General features: G+C 33.7%; 1 protein-coding gene and 1 long non-coding RNA gene across 8 annotated transcripts in view; one reads left to right on the forward strand and one right to left on the reverse strand.

Moving 5' to 3' along the window:
• Positions 1-17,424, forward strand: part of ERBB4 (erb-b2 receptor tyrosine kinase 4) — a 982,069-nt gene that overhangs the window by 553,616 nt on the left and 411,029 nt on the right. The gene's annotated exons all lie outside the window — the stretch shown is intronic.
• The window catches only part of LOC116663719, a 35,846-nt gene continuing 24,887 nt past the window's right edge, over positions 6,466-17,424 (reverse strand). The window contains exons 2-4 of one of the 2 annotated variants that reach the window (XR_004320007.1): positions 14,911-15,002; positions 10,181-11,236; positions 6,466-8,853 (exon numbers count right to left, since the gene is read on the reverse strand). This is a non-coding gene — a long non-coding RNA (uncharacterized LOC116663719). Of the gene's footprint in view, positions 11,237-14,910; positions 15,003-17,424 lie in introns of both variants that reach the window. The other variant, XR_004320006.1, reaches the window with a different exon arrangement.

The raw sequence follows: 17,424 nt of genomic DNA on the forward strand, positions 1-17,424 counted from the left end.
TTCATTCATAGCCCTTATTTTTTATCTTATATTTTCTTATTTGTTTATTTATGAATTTATTTTTAATTAAGAAATAATACTTTTTTACTTTGTCCATTTATTTAGTTTTAAGACTATCTGCTTGAAGAGAACAGGGTCCTTTTCTCTCTCATTCATAGATGTGATGCAAATTTGTTGAATGGATATATGGATGGAGAGATGGATGGTTTTTCTGACTTGATTTTTTTTATGTACATATCAGTTGGACAGTCTGTTTGGTTTTGTTTTCAGTTTTGATCCTTGCTATTTATCCTGTCTTTCGAGAACAAGTCTTATCCTGTCTCTACACTCAGCTCATATTTTTCAAATACCTGATCCAGCTCAGGTCGCACACCCCAAGCTGTTATATTTATGGAATGAGGGGATGGTAGTCGCCAGCAAGAGAGGTTATTTTCCCAGATACAGTATGATGGTTATGACAAGAAAGAGAGGGAAAAAAGAAACGTCTGAGTGAAAGGAATTTTTGATACAACTGTATTTGCCTCTTATGATGGAAGGAAAGGAACCAATTTTAGAAATGTGTAAGAGAAGTGACAGCATTTTTAGGAAATTAAATATGAGAAAAAATATATCAAGATGATTTTTTTAAAGTTTGGCACCAAGTTTTATTTAATTCTCTTATAGGCAAAAATATTAGTTATCTTAAAAGCGTATTTATATGTGAGTGTCTTAGTTATGTGTGCTTAAAGATACACATTTGAGTTAATTGCACTGTGTCATGTAAAAAAAATTTCAATATTAGAAAACACAATTCAAAATATGTGAATTTGTATTATATGCAGTATGCATATATTGAATTTGTATAAATGTATTTTCAGTAGCTCCATACCCTATACTGTATCATTCTGTTGTTCAAAGGGCACTGTACATGAGGTGATAAACAAGACTCTCTAATTACATATCAGACAAGTGGAAAATAAAACAGAATTTTGCAGGCATATAAAAGCTCATAGGCTTGAGTCAGTTCAAAGTTATAGCCAGAACACTGTGAAAGAAGTCACGGCTCCCCAAGAAATGTCAACAGCTAGCTAATAACAGCTACTGGCTTTTTGTTTTCCATGTGATTTAAAACTGCTTACCGTGTACAGATGAGGGGTTAGGTGTAGTTTATTGGCAAACTCATCTTGCAGTGTTCTGGTCAAGGTTGAATTGTGCCATGTTCATGCATTCATGTTGGACTTGGAGGTTTTTCTATTCTTTGATTACAAAAAAAATAATTGACTGTATGTTGTGGGTAATAAACAGCTCAGAGTGAAATGTACCACCTTGCAGCATTTCACTGCATGAGTAGATACTCCTGTTAAGACCCATGAGATCTCTCATGCAGCAGAGAAAGAAAGATCATACACATTGGTTCAGTTTTGGGAATGAAAATGAACATACTCAGTAAAGATAAGCTTGACTTGCATACATAAAGGCAAAAGCTGTAGTATAATAGAAGAGTTTAGTAACAAATCCATTAGGCTTTCTGATGTGCAATAAGTATAAAGGACTGTTTTGGAGCTGGACATATTTGACTACATTCTTTATTGTATAATTGCCTGTAAATTATATTAAATGGCACTTTCATGTCAATGCTCACATCAATTGCATTTTTCAAACAATAGTAATTTTTGTCTTTTAACCACAGTGGATTAATTTAGTACCGAGCTTACAACGAAGTTATGATATATTACACACACATGGAAAGAGATTCTTAAGTAAAATGGAATAGTGCTGCACAATCCAAAGGGACTCGTGGTTATTTATAATATTCTGTATTTTATAGGGAGATTTTGCGGAGTAGATATTATTTTCTGGGATTGTGATCAATGGACTTGGCAGAGGTCATGCATTTTTCCTTCACAGCATGTGAAAGTAAGTCTACGTATTGAATGGCCTGCCCTGGCCCTATCCCAGCTATTCTCTGGGATCTGTTTATCACAGGCCATGCATGGAAATGGAACCATAAACAACTTCTCACTTCTGACGAGTTAGAACACTAATCACTTTTATGGTATGCCTGAAAACCTGAACACTAAATGTTGTGGATTAAAAAGATTAAAAAGTACTAACCCTTCTTGTGGTCAGTGACAATTTTAAACTGTTGCGTTTTGCAAGCCCCAGAAGACAAGTATCATGAGAACTGATGGGCATAAATAAAAACTCTACATGTTCCTGCACATTTACAAGAGTTATTTTCTATTTCTTCCACCCATTCTTTTATTGTATTTACCTTTTAAGTGACTACTATGTCATCCAATGGCATACACATCCATTTTCTTGGCTTGATTTTAGATTTCTCCTTCTATGGTATCATGTAACTCTATAACTTGAGGGATAGTTTATCTATATTTAATATCATATGGAGTTTATGAAGTCTTATAAAATAATATCTCTATTTAAAATGCAAATGATTTTAAAATCTATTTTAAAAACTTATTTAGGAAACAAAAATAGTCAGGCATTGGGCCAAGAATATTACAAATTTTATTTCATTTAAAACTGATAAAAAATATTAGAACATTTCAAGCAGATGAGGACATTGATATGTGCAGAGGAAAAGTAGTATGCCCAGCAATGCTCTAAGTGGTTGATTCAGATTTCAAACCCATACAACCTGGCTCTAGTGGGAGTAAAAGATTAACCTCCTATTTAAGAGAATCTGAATAAAACAATTTATGTAAGTAATTATTTCCTTATCTGTATATTCCGTGTCTTGGGATCATGCAATGCAGGAGTGGGAATGGAAGATTAATTACATGGGAAAGTGGAAATGAGAGGATTTTCTTACACTTCCTCCCTTCCTTCATAGAGGAAGTTAGTTTTAGGTAGGAGGTCAGCTGCGTATCTCAGTGTGTATAATCACATTAGTCACCTGCTCCCAAATTTAACCTTTTTCCTCAGTAGGAAGGAACTTGGAAATCTTGAGGGAAGATTTATTGCTCTCTATTGTTGACAAACTGTGAAACATGTTAATTACTTTGGAAATTGCCAATGAAAAACTGAAAATTAAATGCAGTAATTCACAGACCCAGCTAGAGCTCTTCCTACTTGTTGATTCATGATTAGAAAAAGAACATCTTTGGGAAGAATTTCAGAATGAGATGGCCTTCTATGGGAAGGGGAAAAGGATAAGAACTACATTTAGAAAAATCTGTAAAATATAGGGCTAATTTAAGAAGATAAACCATTCACAAGCCCCAAACCCTCTGAGAACATTTCAGCTCAGTTTTCTTGTTCTTATACCCTGATCTGTCTGCAGTGGGAGGTTTGCAGAAGATCTTGGTTTAGGATCCTCACACCATCCTTGACAACCCCTCACCCAGTCCTGCCTACCCACTCCCACCCTTAGTGGTAATCTCTGATATCAATGTGGTAGGTTTATTGCTATAAATTTTATGTTTTAATTTTCATAAAAAGGTTTTGGTGATCCTTAAACGTTAACACATACAGATCTGCCTGGTTCCCTTTAGCAGTTTATATTTTGTATATTTATGTACCATGATATGAGTACATCATCAATATTCTCTTCAACAGAATGTTACATCCAAAGTCTTTTCCTTAAATATGCTGCCTTATGCCATGTATTGATATTTCTCCAGAACAGCTAATAAAAATTGGTTCATAGACATTTTAAATGTTAATAGATATCTTCAAAATGCCCTGCAAAATGTCTAAACAAATTCACATACATACAGGGAATAGATGAGATAACATAGTTACACACTGACTTTTTCTTTGTTTGTTTCTTATTAGCCCAAGGCTCTTTGTATCATTCATTGATTTACTTTTGTTAATATTCAATTTAGATCAGACCCTAATATTTTTAACCATTGTGTGGATGAAAAATGACATCTTGTTTTTGTTTTTATTTTTCAAGTCCTAATTATAATTTTATATAACATACTCTAACACTTTCTTGCAATTATTTTTTTCTTATCTTTCTTTTGCTTATATAAAACCTATAGATTAATATGAAGTATTCACATGGACCTTACTATTTAAAAATAATTTTACCCGATGGCATAAACTTTGCTTATTTTCACTAGTTGAGATGCTAGCACCCTAGATATTTTTAATTTAGTATAGATTATATAAAATAGTGTTTAACTGTGATTACATTTGAATAGTTGAAATTATGGAAGCAAATAATACAGTATAAATTTAGTTTACTATGAAATATACTGTATATAATTTGTTCAGGCTCTTGGTTAAGAAAAACCTTCAAAGCAAGAATTAATACGTTTGTATTTTTAAAGTAATTAGTATAGATTCTAGAACTAATAATTTTTCAAAGACGTATTAGCAGATTGATTTTTAATGTTGCTCTTTACTATTATTATGATTTTCATGAATATTACTTAAATTAGGTAAAGTGGAATCATCTGGCAGTTTATACTAGCTTAGACATATACAACTAAATTATATTGTAAATTTCAGTAGTATGAACTTCATGGAAAAAAGTTGTTCTGAAAATAATGAGTGTTAGATTTGAATGTATACTTTGATCTCTGTCAATTTAGCTGCTATGTGCTGTTTAAAAACAAAATATTTAGAAATGTAGTAATGTCTCTAATGAAATGTTGGTTAAATTAAATTTAAAAATTAACAATGAAAACAAAATATTTAATCTAATGCAGGATAAAATGTTGATGTGATATTTTAAGTAAGATCATTTTTGAAGGGAGTGAATGATTGCTGTGAGAAAATGGTGTAATCTGAGTTGGAAAAATAAATTACTACCCACCAAGGAGTGCTAGGGCAGTACCACCTTCATCTAAGTACCAAAAGCTGTGACTTTAGGGCTTGATGATAATATTAGAACACAAAGTATTGATAAGAAAAGACTTAGTATTTGGGACTAAGTACAGAGCACTGAAACAAATTAAGATTGGCACATTTAGACAGATACCTAGGTCACTGAGGAAGCCAATATTATTATGTCTGCTGCTCCAAAGTCTTTGTCTTTACTTCCCCACCAAAATTCTCAGAATATTGGATATAAAGATAGGCAATATTCAAGAAAATATGGTTGGAATTTTAAATCGAATGCATATACCAACATGTTCTGTAGACCAGAAATGCCACTGAACTCCTTTGTCCTTTTTCTTTCCATAAAATAGGTATAACAATATTATCAATCAATTTTATTAGTAAGAAAAGATATTCAAAACAGTGAAATGTATAAACTTTAAGAAATTAATTTATGTTTCAAATGATCATTTTATTTGCATTATATGTATGAAAAATGTATGTTACTCTTAAGCATATTTATGTTCAATTTTGCTGTTGTGTGTATTTCCACTTTTATAAACATTTAACTCTATACAGATATTTTTCATTTTACCTATAACACTTAATTTTCTACATATCTCTCTACTTAATTAAAACCTTCTCAAATACAGGTATCATGTCTCATTTATCTCTACCTCTGAATATTCTTGCTGTGTTGTAGCTTTTGATAAATGTTGAATGAATTAATAAAAGCCTAAAAGAGAAACTCTCAGTAAAAATTAAAAAACAGATGACCTGACTAATCAAAGGTCTTTTCTAGCTCTGATTGTTATGCAAGAACCATGTATTAAAGTTTGTAACTTGTAACATGATTGTAGCATTGAGTCCAGGCCTTCATTTACTTCAATTACAAAAGCACTTATGTGATAATATCCCAAAGATAAGCTGTCCTTTGTTTAAAAAAAAAACAACTTCCTATTGACATACAGAAAACTTAGGTCACATAAAGTGAAGTCCCCCCCAACATGTAATTTTACACTTTTCTTGTATTTCTATCTTGGCTTACTGCCAAATGTATTATTATTATTATTGTTGTTGTTGTTGTTGTTATTATTATTATTATCATTATTGAAGTATAGACAGTTTACAAAGTTGCATCAATTTCTGGTGTGCAGCATAATGTTTCAGTCATACTGCCAAATGTATTATTAATGTTTTTTTTTTTTTTTTGTCTTTTCAAATATTTACTTTCATTATCAGTCTTTTGACTTGGCCTTCACGTGGCTCCATTTGTTTATTTTTGTTTCTCTTTATGTGAAGGCACTTTGTATCATTCTTCCATAAGATTATATCTCTTGGCCTTGAGTATTTGACTGCTTTTCCTCATTTTCTCCATTTATTTTTTGATTTTAATTTTCCTTTTTGATGTCTTATCTTGTTAAATTATTTATTTCCTATTGTTTTGCCTGAGCTATTCTTTTCTCATTTAAAAATTTTTTCATTTTACACCTTTAATCTCATCTCAAAGAAAATTTCTGACATGGTTCATTTTCTAATTTATACACTCTGAGATTTAGAGATGCTCACATTCAATTTCCTCATTTTGTAAATGAGTAAAACAGCACCCCATTTGTGACAGACACCACAGCAACAGCTAGTTGGAGTGGGAAGTGAGTAGTTCCTAGCTAGTCCCACTTGTGTTACACCAGGCAATATTTCATTGCTTTTAAACATTTTAAAGCATTCATTGATTGACCCCCAAAAGCCACACCCTATATTTAATATTTTGCATATATTTCTTTATTTATTCCTCACTACAGCCTTATGAGATCACATTGTATCTCAATTTTGCAGATATAAAACTGAGAGTTAGAGTCAGAGAGTGAAACAACATCTCAAAGCATTTTCCCAGTTTCTTTTTTTGTTTGTTTTTAGGTCCATTTTCTCTTCCACCTTATTTTTTATTTCAGTTTTACATTGGATTCTGCACAGATTTACATGGATATTTACACAGATATTGACATTAAAATATTTAGTAAGTTTATAGAGATACTGACATTAAAATATTTAATAAAATACTGACATGCTAATTGTGAGGAGTGGCCAAATGAAGATGTTCATTCTTTCATCAGAGAAATTAAATTAACTTTAAAAAAGTCTATGAGGGTCTTTAAATTGACATTGGTTATCAGTTTATACACACTGTAGAATATTTCTGAAATACAGACAGCAAGCTGCACATGTTCCTTACTTACATAAATTATAGTCATTTTCTAGTGAAAACAGATAGTTGGAAATATGTAATGAAAACAGATGTATTTTGTTCTCATAAACGTTGATGCTGCAGGCCATGATGTTCCCAAACAAGAATGATGGTTATTACCAAGAAATGGTTCAGTTTGGTTGGCACTACCCTGTTTTATCAAGTACGAATAAAGTAAAAGAATTTTGTCACATTATTTTTGAGTAAAAGAGTAATCTTTGAGAAGGATAAGAAATGTTATAATATAGACCTATGGTCCCCTTATGAAACAACTTTTAAAACATTTTAGTTACATAGGTCCAATGCTGCTACCATCTGGATAATGGGAAATGGGTTTTAAAATAGGATAACAAAAATCACAATATAATGTTTTGTAGCATGGCAAGGGGGATAAAACTGTTATAACTCTATAAAAGAGCAGAATCAAACTACAAGCCAGTCATTTACAAGATATGACCATTTAAATTTATTAAAGTTAATTTGTATAGAAGAGTTATCCAGGTTTTGGAACGTCTATTAATTGAGAGTCAAATTAAGACATTCTTATTAATTTATCTTAGTTATCACGTCTAGTATGTAACTGGAAAAATAATGGACACACAGAGAGCTACGCAGACACCCACAGATATATATGGATATATATATAATCATGACCTTATAACAGTCATGGACAAACAGAAATTTTAAAGGAATTGAACACATAAATCAAATCTACACTGTTGCACTTCCTCACTGCCAGGAGGTATTTGTCAAAAAGAAAATGGAAAAATGTATGAATTTCAAATAGCTTGTGGATATTTATTGCAGGGAATATTCCTCCACTATGAATACATTGAAGACTATCACAACAAAATAAGGATATATAAACATCAGTATTCAGTTTACTTATAGTAGTCTAATAATTTACTTATATATAAACTTATATTTTTGCTAATATTTAACATTTGTTCCATCTTAGGGAAAGCACACAATTTTAAAAAATAATTTTATTAGCTTATAAGTGTGTTATCTAGCTTGTAACGTATATGAATTCTTTATTTGTGACATGATTATTTCAAGATGAGTTAAATAAAAAGACCAGGTCTATGTTGTTCATACATTTCTGGACACTCTTACCACACAAAAAAAGGAAATAAATGTCTCCGTGTTTGTGCTGCAATTGCCTTTGTATCTTTATCCCTTATTGGTGAGAACAATTTGCTACAAAGCAATAATAAAATGGAATGTAATCAAAAGCCACTATGGTCTGTTATACTGCAGTAATGTCAGATAAGAATAATAGGTTTCATAAAATGCTGAGCCAATCTGGGAACAACCTGATTCAGTTGGTGTTCAGATTCATGGCTCAATAAAACTTATTCATAGACATTTGTTTTACACGCATTGATATGCAATAAGCTATGTCTGTGATTTTATTTAATTATATAGATTTTTTCCCATAGTGAATTATTGAAGGACTTTATTAAGTAAGATTTTGTGAGCCAAAATTCCTCAATAGATTTTAAATCACAAGTGTAATAATAAGGAGAAAAAACTATTCAATGGTTCTAAATTCCAGGGTCCCTTACTAGAGGAGAAAAAGGAATCAAGGCTATTCTCTGTCAACCCGAGATACAAAGTTTTCAAAAGATACATAAATGTCAGGAAAGTTTAGCTAAATACATAACAAATTCACAGACGAAAGTGTCAGTACAGCTGTGATACCTTAAAATGCTCACGCCTATGGTCATCGACACCCAAGCCATCCTTGACCTTTCATGGTCCATTGAGCCTTTCAGAGCTCAGGTCCTGGCTTCCAGTCTGGTGAAACTCTTCTCTCCCCTCTCTTGTACTGTCTGCAGAAAGAAATATGTCATGTATGTCTAGGAGATGCCTAGATACGTTTTTTCCAGGGCTTCGTAAGGAGAGATGCATAGATTTAGACTTAAACGTTTTGCTGTGAAGTTTCAGTGGCTGAAGTAACCAAGTAAACAAATTTGCAAGATAAAACAGCATTGTGTCACTTTTCTCAGAAAGGTTCAGTTCTGCCAAGAAGAATGATTTTTAGCTTGAACTCCCAAACTTGAATACCTATCCATGCCAATTCAGTTGTTCTCACGCATGAGTCAGATTGATGAGCACCACCAGGGAGCGCTGTGAGGTCTTATGGTTTCCGGAGCGATAAAACTTTACTTAAGCCACTCAAATTAAATTTAGAAAAATATATTGTCTGATCAACCAGAACATGCCTGCCTTTTGTTCAGTAGATGACCTCTAACAGAGAGAAACGCTTTATATTTAGCACCAAGACTGTCATCTTAAATATCCAAGTAGAAAGTTAAAAAAAAAAGAAAAAAGAGAGAGAGAAAGTCCAGCTTCTTTACAGCAAAACAATGACTAGTAAAATAAGAAGACTTGTTCTTCCACGACAACAGATCCCTTTCCTCCTCTGGGCTGGATGGATACCAGTGTTTACTGGTATTCTGATTAGTATTATGGGTGTGTGGCGTGTCAATGAAGAGGAAAAAAGTCAACATAAAACCATCCTATTCAGTGTCTCTTTCATCGTAATGGAATGGCCCCATGAATGTGGAGAAAACTGATTTTTTTCTGAGGAAAATGCTGGGCATCAGTGGTTTGTCTAGTACCGTCTTCAAATACCATCTAGATGCTAAAGACTCCCTCTTGTATTTCTGTGTCCATAAACTCTCCCTTGAGACAGACTCATACAGAATAGTGGTCAGCTGCCTAGTCAATGTCTTTACTTATATGTTATATTTAGGTAAGAACTAGCTAAGCTACTATTAAAAAAAGAGACCAAGTCACATAGCCACGTCAAGTTTCAAGGGGGTCTAAAAGCTACACCCAGCTGAAACACGGGAGACATACTGTTAAAGGGGAGAGAATGCATTCTGATGGGTAATCAGTAGCATCTGGCCACCAATATCCCATAGGTGACTATAAGCTTAATGTGTCCAAATATGGAGCTCTCGTTTTTTCCTTCTTAAACATGCTTCCTCTCTAGTTTGTCCTATTTCTGTAAACATGAGCTATATTCTTCCAGTTGCTCAGGATGAAAATCTTGGAGTTGTCTAGGATTCTTTCCCCTTTTTTAAATTTTAGCCCCTGTCTTCAAATTCTTGCCACTGGTAAATATTGCCACCTCTTTATTCTAAAAAATACCTGGAATCTTCCATGTTTCTTCACCTCCCTTGAATCCATCACAGTCCGAGCCACTGTTACTTCTCACCTGGGTTACTCTTATAACCTCCAAACTCATCTTCCTGCTTCCAGGCTTGTCTTACAGCAGTCGGTTCTGCAGAGCAACCATAATACTGCTTTTCCAATTGTGAGGCCCCAGTGCTCGAATACGTCTCACTCCTAGTTAAATAATTGGCAAGGCTCCATGTGTTCTCCCTCTTTCCTCCCTCACATTTCAGCCCCTACCCATCTCCCCTCTCCCATTCCCTTCCATCCAGACTATCCTTTCCTCTTAGCTATTGCTCAAGCACACGGAACATCTTTCCTCTTCAGAACCTTCAAAGCTACTGTTTTCATTGCTTGAAATTGTCCCTTCTATCTCTGTATTCAAGTTTTAACTTCCTTCAAGTCGCTTTTCAAATGCCACCTTTCAGAGAAGCCCTTCAGATGAGATCCCGACCTTGACAGTTGTATAAACTATAACTTACATGTCTGTCACTCTCTTTAACTTTCCTTACTTTACTACTCTTCATAAAATATGTGTGCGGTTTTAAGTATATTTACATACTTAAAACACATTCAAGGATTAAAGTCTATTGAATGTAGCAGTTGCTCCAAAATGATCAGTTGAGAGATAGGTGGTGGTCAGAATAATGGCCCCTCCACGATGTCCACATTCTAATCCTTGAAACCTGTGATAGATTACACCACAGAGGGGAATTAAAGTTACAGATGGAATTGTTTGCTGATCAGTTGATCTTAAGATAGGAATATCATCCTGGATCATCCCAGTGTGCCCAGCGTAATCACAAGGGTTCTGAAAAGTGTAAGAAGGAGACAGTGGGAGCGGACCTGAGTAATGGTAGGATGAGAAGGACCTTGTCCACTGTGCTGGCTTTAAAGATGGCTGGAGGGGCCATGAGCCAAGGAATGCAGGCAACCTCTAGAAAGTGGGAAAGGCAAGTAACCAGCTTCTTCTCCAAGGAAGAATCTTCCAGAAGGAATATAGCCCAGAGTAACCTGTTTCAGACATGTGACCTTCAGAACAATAAAATAATAAATTTGTGGTAAATTGTTACAGCAACAATACAAAACTAACAGAAAGAACAGCATATTTAAGTTGAATACAATTTGGGTATTCTCTCAACTAAGGTAAGATGTTTGCCTGGGTTGGTGATTCTTGCAACATCTATAGGAATCCTTTTATTTACTTCTGATAACCAAAAAAAAAAAAAAAAAAAGGTGCCTCACTTCACTCCTGTCTAACCTAAAATAGCACCCATCTTTGCATAAATGCGAATTGTGTATTTCTGAAGGACTGGATTTGTCTGCTGTTGGTCAGTGATAACCAAGTCTCTTAGTCTGATGTAAAAAAGTAGGTTTGGGAACCATCCTTATTTTATTGATTCTGTGGTGAAATAAATAACCACTCTGTTTAGTGTTATTTAAAACTCTGTTTTAAAATAATACAGTGAATAACTGGAAAATTAATGGAAAGTATGCTTTTATGAATTCAGGTAAGATCTCTAATAATAAAATAGATTATAATTTTTTTTTGCTTCACCAAACCTATTAATCAATAGTGGTATAATAATAAAATAATCATTAAAAATTTTTAAGCACCGTAAGCCCAGCACTGCATTGCTTTATATACATCTGTTGTGCCTATATGTAATCCCAGTAACATGCATTTGTGATGAAGTCAAATGTTGTAGTATTTTATAGAATGAGGAAACTGAGGCAAAGAAAAAATTAGATAAGTTGCTAAAAGTGCACCAGCTAGAAAGTATTTCAGGGAATGAATTTTGTTCTAGAATTTCAGACTGAGTATGTGTCCATTGTATGATTTAAATTCTTGGACTGCTATGAGTTAAACAATCACAAGGAGACGAAGAGCTAGTGTTCAGGCATTTATATGAGCTCATTACTTTTTGAGGTTTCTCTGTTTACAGTTTTCCGTCCTCTACATTTCAAGAGAACCAGCTTATGTTATGCTCTGTGTGCATGCCTCGTGTGAATGTGTGTGTATGTGTGTTGCCTCCGCAGCTGCTGGACATGCACCTGCATCGGCCTGAATCCAGCTCAAACCCACTATTAGTGCACATTGTTTGGAATATTTGGAACAGTATCTGCTTGCCTTTGACATTAATGGTTGACCCTAACGTTCCTTTATCTCTAAACAGCCAATCTTCTTTTCAGAATATTCTCCCTTTAGCACTGTATGTAGCTAATGATTTGATGTGTTCTCATCTAGTTCTCCAGTTAGTTTTAAGTTTTAGCAATTTAAAATGTGTTTGATGTAATGAAACCAGTCTCTAGGATATACTAGCAGTTGTATTTCTTTTCTTGTTAAACCTGGTCGTTCATACAACCAAGAAAATGAGCTTTAAGTAAAGGAGGCATTTTCTTTTTTTCATTTTATGCAATCAGTGCTACAAAGCAAATGATACGCATTTAATACAAACTTTTTTCCCCCTGATCAATATATTGTTTAAGAGAAAATTAAATTAGTGCTAAAAAGGAATTAAATATTATGGTTCCTTGTTGAGTTCTTCTTTTGAGAAATAGTCACCTACATAGTTATTGAGTACCCATTTCAATAGAAACTATATAAGAATTTAAATTGTTTATTCAAGTACATGAAGTCTCTTTGGAATACTAACCACATTTCCACACATGAATGGAAGATACAGAATTTGAAATGTCATGTGTCTGACCCCAATAAAGTAGACTTTTTCTCAAAGTGAGATTTTTTTGTTTGTTTGTATTTTTACAGATTGCTTAGATTTTTCTTCTTTTTAATCCTTTTTTATCCCCAGGATCACTTTCCAGGGATTAAGTCAGACTGATCAAATTTGGTCAACTAATCACATAAAAATTATTGAGAGCCTATTCAAGTAATACTTTGGAACTGTGGGTGATAGTATTTATCTTGCACTCGAGAATCTCATTGATTAGAATGAAAAGAAGGGAAATAGTGGGGGATTTGGGGGAAAAAGAACTTGTAAGTTACTGCAATAAACAGAAAAAGAGGAGAGAAGGAAATAAAATTTAAAAAAATAAAAGAGAGAAGGATTATATAAGAAATCCTGGGAGAAAGTTCAAATTAAAAATATATCAGTTTTAATATATTTCAGTGAAGTATTGTGTGGGACTTGAGTTTATGGAGATAACTTGGTGTCTCCGAGTGAAGTCTTTAAAAAACCAGTAGTTAAGGTATATATTGAATAATAAAAAAGAATTGGTTTTAGAGTTTAAAACCAATTAAACTCTCTGAATTAGTTTTAAATAGAGTTGCTTCTCTCTGTTGCTCTTTCTTCTAGCTGTTATATTATTATTGATTAAAACATTCTAATTCTAATACATAGAAGGAAATATACTCAACTCTGAGACTTATAAAACAATAAATCTGATTTTCAACAGTTGATTTGCAGAAAGCATTCAGAAAATATTTGCTGAAGGACAGAAGGAAAGAAGAAATCAAACTTTAGAAAACTGATTTGTTCTCAATAGCTACTATTTCTTTTATGTATAAATAGAACCAATATTTTAGTTTAAATAGCATTATGTTTAAATTATTTTTCTAATCTCTTTATTATATTTCAGTTCTTAGACATCAGTAAATACTTTGTGCAATATTATCTTGTCTGAAATAGGGACAGAAATCTCCCACCATGACCTATTACTGACAGTAGAAATGTGTGTTGTTTTGTTTAAATGTTTAGTGTTAGGTTCAAAACAAAACAAAACTCCTCTTAAAATGTCCATAGGTCTTTTCATTAGAAATAGTTTCTACTTACTTATAATTCAATATGTTTCACTGACTGCTTTTTCTTTCAAGATAAGGGGAAAATCACTGTAAGGACACATGGATGAACACATTATAATCTCTGCCCTCAGAGAAGAAGCACATGTTGTCTAGTGAAGAGATCAGCCATTTAAACCAATCCTACAAATGAGACCAGCAATACTGGAGAGGAGCGAGGGGTTACATGTATATTAATAGGGAAGATTATGAAGCTTTCTAATTTAAAAAAATCTATTTTGTAAATCTCAAAACTTAACAGAAGTCATAACAACAACAACAACAACAAAAGAAACAGAACAGTGGGACAATTTCTAAACAACCACACAATATTCTATGCTTATACATCTATGTCCAAAGAGTTGCATTTCTGCTGAAAGAGAAAATATTATCAGCTAGGTACTCTCACTATCATGTTTATGTAAATGCAAAATTTTCCATTTTCTTTGCCTCTATAATGATGCCCATGGATATGGCATCCTTTATTTAACTTTACCAGTGCCAACCTCAACTGGAGTTTTACTATCGAGGATGGTGAAGTGTAGGAGAAAATTATTAGGCTACAGGAGCTGTCATTTTCTTTGACAATTCCAAAAATACCAGATGTGTTCATAATAATAAATACTCTAATTATGTGTGGTGCCTTCAACCTCTGAGATAATGATGTTGGAAAACACCACAGATGGCATCTCGAAATGGGATAAATATTGTGCAAGTGATGAGAAGGCCACGATGAAAAGCAGAGTTATCCTTCCACTGTTGTTGGGTGAGAAATTTCCCCAGATGGGGAATGCTCTCAGAAGGACTTTTGGAGCGCTCCTTCAGGTTTACCTCCGTGGGCTCTGACAGCAGGGCACTCACTGTTCCTGCCAAGATCAGCGCCCACACGCAGTGCAGTGCCATGTACCTGTCACGCTCTCAGATGGGATCTGATGTATCTGCTTAACAGATGATCTTTTTCTCTATCGCAGAAAAATGCCCATTTATGGAATGCAATCTCTGTAAAAAGAGAGAGCAAAAACCATCAGAGGTGAAGAAATGAATTTCAGAATAGTTAAGTGACTTACCCAAGGTTATAAAACCTGCAGAGAAAAGAGCTAAGGCACATATTCTAGGTTTTTGGCATCAAGAACTCAATCCTCCCACTCTGTTGGAGCATCCTATTATATTGCTCGTTAGCACCACCCATTTGTTTGCTCAAATGAAAGAAAACTAGAACAGAAATCCAAATAAATAAATAAATAAATAAATAAATAAATAAATAAATAAATAAATAAATAAATAAATAAACAGTGTGATAGTATCTGTATAGAAACAAACAACTTTTAATTGATTTTTAATAACCAATTTTTTTTTCCCACTCCATTCACAGTGGAAGGGGTAAATATGATCACATTAAACATAATGCCTTGACTATTCATTGTTTAGACATCACAATTTAGATTTTAGATGTTGGCTTGGAAGATATTTTTGAGTCCTAATAGAATTGGGACCTCTGTATCTGTGAGAGATTGGTTCCAGGATGCACAAGGATACCAAAATCCTCAGATGCTCCAGGCCCTTATGGCATAGTATTTGTGTGTAACCTACGTACATCATCCCATATAGTTTAAATCATCTATAGATTACTTAATGATACCTAATACAATATCAGTGCTATGTGAGTATTTGTAAATACAGTGTATATGATGTGTAAATGCTCTGCAAATAATTGGTGCACTGGCAGATTTAAGTTTTGCTTTTTGGAACTTTCTGGATTATTTTTCCCCAAATATTTTCAATCTGCTGTTGGTTGAATCTGTCTGAAGCAGAGCCCCAGGATATGGAGGGGCAACTGTACATAACTTTGAAACAGAGAAGGATTTAAATATTCCTTAGGAAAATAGAAAATGCCACTATACTTAGGGCAATCCTGCTGACTAAGCTTCAGTAATGAGTATTTATAATGCTAGTAGGAGGCATTGACAGTATCTAGTAAATAAACCAGGTTACTTATAAACAGTGAGCATGTGACAAATCTGGGGGAGACAGTTATTCTAAGTGCCCAGGAGTTCATGTCCTCTATAGAGCCTTAGTCAATTGCTAAATATAACATCAGGATTAGAAAATATAATTATCCCTCATCATGAATAATCTAAAGAGGCCCTAAATCTTTTACTAAAGGGCAATTGCTTAAAATAGAGTCACTTTGAAGGACCAATGTTTTCATAGAATTTTTGATTTTGTCTAGTTGACATCATTCATTTAAATTCCTGCAAATACCTTTTTCTCTAGATTCCCACTTTTAAAAATCAGTGAATTTGTGTTACTTCTGTGTTCTATTCCATTATGAGAAATACAGGAGAAAGAGAGACAGAAAGTGTGTGTGTGTGTGTGTGTGTGTGTGTGTTTGTGTGTGTGTTTAAATATAAAATAGTAATTAGACTCTGACTGGGCAGCAGAAAGGTTAAATGTTCAATCTGTGCTATTTTAAGATGTGGGAACAACTGCTTTCTCTGTGTTGATCTACTCTGAAACTCCAGCCAATATAAGGAGAATTTCTAATTGAACAAGCAAGAGCCACTAACTTTTTTTGAAGTTCTCTTTCTTAAACACGTCTAGTGTTTAGGAATCAGTTTACAGTTTCGGGACACTCCTGGCTGTTTCTATTTGGAATACTGCCTGTGATGGGAAGCTGAGGCCCCTGGTTAGTGTGTGCAGAGCAGCCCCTTCTGTAAGAATAGGCGTAGGACACCTCGTCTGCTGATGAAAGAGAGCGGTGTTACAACTATACTCTCGTTGTAACAGAAGGAAGGGCCCAGGAAGTTTACTTGAGATTCACAATATAAGCTTAGAGTGGATAAGTTCATACTTCTGTTTGCCTAATTCTAAAGGGAAATTTTTTACCTATGCATTTGATTGGTTGCCAGTCTAGCCAAATATATTAGAATTGCCAACAACCACTTTAATCATAGCATACTACTATTTTTAGGGATATAGCATTCTATAATTGAGAAAAGTAAATGATGGCTTGAGGTTAAACTCAAGTTATCAGAAATATTGCCTCTTCAGTTAAGTAATCCTGCAGGTAAACTAGTGTCCTGTTCTTGGGTCCGTCTTAAAAAATGTGCTTTACAACATATACATTATAATAACTCATGTCGGTGGAGATACAGACAATTACTAAATCAAATTTAAATCCTGTAAAACACAATCCTATATAATTTTAGAGTTCTTTTTGTCAAGGATGTACCTTTTTTTAAAATTTGATAAACTGCTTTATTGTTGGTTTCATAGTTTTTTGTTTAAGGAATACAATCTGTTACCTTGTTCTTCACTACAACTGTTGTTAGAAAAAAATATAATAAATGTCATACAGGCTGGTACTGATGGATATATTGCCTGAGTTTAAACAAGTTAATATGATCTTAAGAAGGCAGCT

Source organism: Camelus ferus, chromosome 5 (genome assembly GCF_009834535.1).
Source record: "Camelus ferus isolate YT-003-E chromosome 5, BCGSAC_Cfer_1.0, whole genome shotgun sequence".
In the NCBI taxonomy this organism is placed as follows: domain Eukaryota; kingdom Metazoa; phylum Chordata; class Mammalia; order Artiodactyla; family Camelidae; genus Camelus; species Camelus ferus.